Raw genomic sequence first — 2,378 nt, forward strand, 5'->3', positions numbered from 1 at the left:
AAGTTTTGTATGTAAAGAAAAACATTTAGACAAGATAACAATGTTCTAAAAAAATTTCATATAAAATAAAAATCCTACATATAATAAAATGTTAGAGTCAATAAGTTAAAATAAAATTAATTTGATAATAATATAAATACAAGAAATGCAATTACTCATTCTAACAAATTACTTATTTTAATAAGTATAATATAAATATTTTAATGGTAAAAATGGATGACGAATATTTATATATCGGGTTGAGAAATTAAAAATTAAGACTACTTATATAACGGGTTGGATATTTACATATAGTTATCATTTATGACCAAAAACCTATCAAAACATCTCAAATATTATTTTCGCATATATATTTTAGTTTATGGAAAACACACACATAAACTAAAAATAAACCAAAAATATATATATATATATATAATATTATTTATAGAAAACAAAAGTATATATATAAAAAATGAAAAAGTGGTTTCTTTTTTTACTGGGAACCCAAATGCTATAAATAATTCTTTCCAACGTGTATCAAACCCGACCAGTGAAAGGCTACTAGCATTTCCTTTACCACTAGCCAACTCGATATCAGGTAAATAAATATGATATCGGTCAAATAAAAATAAATATTCGCGTGATATTTACTTTTACTATTAGTGGAATTATGTAACATCAATATATGTATTATGTGATGTATTTTTGTCACCATTTTATTATCATTTTTATAGATTATATAATGGTGTAAGAAAATATTTAGTTACATTACATAAACAGAAAAACACCCGTCCGGTCGACCTCTAGTAGTTAGTTAAATTAGATAAGTCTTGAGAGTGCATGTAAATAATCCAACAAAAGAAGATAAAATCCTATTCTGATACGTATATACGACCGCCTTTTTAATACCGAAGTAAACTAGGAAACGAGTAATTAGGCTATATATATAAACAACTTAGTTAGATCGACTCTCACAAATCATAACATTAATCTACAACAAGCTTAACTTTTCGAACATCAACAACAAGAAAACCCTAAAGCCCTGATCAACTTTCTCTTCGACAATGGCGAATACTTGTAGAATCAGCTTTGTCTGCATCATGGTCCTCTTGCTCTTCACTAGTCACTTAGCTCTTTCTTCTTCTGCACGGCTCCGATTTATAGAAGCTCAAGATCTTGTTCACGGGAAGCAAAACAATCTCTGGAAGCTTGATGAGATTGAGAAAGCTGATAGGACACGTCTCGATTACTTGTTTGGCGTGATTGATAAGGCCGAGACCAATCGCGTTAAGGAGGTTGATTGTCGCTCGCCTCTGTGTCGCTGTAGGAGATGGATTACATCCCTCCACAAGGCCCATCGAATAACAGGCCCTAATCCAGCAAGTTGGATTAGTTTGGTCGGCTCGGCGGCCGAACGTATCGGCTCGACCTTAGAGTACTTTTAGCCGGTCGAGTAAGCCGACCAAAAGTACCCGGCTTGGAAGGAACTTTGTCCAGGCCCGCTTACTCGGCTTCTCGCATCAAGGCCAAAAGAGATACGGAATTAGGACATCAAGGACAGGAGACCTATAAAAGGGGGAGGAGAAGCAACAAGAAAGGGACTTTTGGACCATTGGACAGACCAAGCGGCTAGATCTAGGGTTCTAGGCGATCTCTTTGATCTTGTTGCTCTTTGATCTTGTTGCTCTTTCACTTTCCTGTCACTCTTGTAACCCTTCAGTTCAAGTCTAATAAAACGTCTTTAGTCATCCCATTTCTGACTTCTTTTATTTTAGTCGACTGAATCCCGTTCAAACAATTGGCGCCCACCGTGGGGCTGACTAAACTAACGTTCTAGATCTACATGGTTCAAGACGACGCCACCTTCGGCGCTCAGGGCGGAGAACCGACCCCTACGCCCGAAGCCGCGCCACCCATCGCTGCAGATTTTATGAGCTCTATCATGGCTCGACTTGCTCGTCAAGACGAAGTCCAAAAGACGACCAACGACCAATTAGCTGCTTTGGTCACGGCACTCACAGCTCCCGATGGCCAAAAAAGCCGTCCCCAGCAGATACGCCGTCGCCTCTTTAACACCAACCCAACGGCGACCGGAGGCGACCATATCTCAGACGACTCGGAGCCTAATGAAACCCTTCTCGCCGACCACCCCCAGTAGGTTCTGATCTCGCAACCATACGCGAGTTCGCCGAGCTCGAACTCAGCTTCCAACAAATGAGCGAGAAGATCCATCAAGTAACCAGCGCGGCCCTGCAAATCGAGAGCGTACTCGCCGCAACATCACGCACTCCTTTTACTAGCGCTCTGACTAGTGTGCAACTCGGAAAGATAGAGAAGCTGCGCCTACCCGAGTACAAACCCGGCGGAGACCCGGTGGAACACATGACAGCTTTCAA

This window comes from Brassica oleracea, chromosome C4 (genome assembly GCF_000695525.1).
Source record: "Brassica oleracea var. oleracea cultivar TO1000 chromosome C4, BOL, whole genome shotgun sequence".
NCBI lineage: Eukaryota > Viridiplantae > Streptophyta > Magnoliopsida > Brassicales > Brassicaceae > Brassica > Brassica oleracea.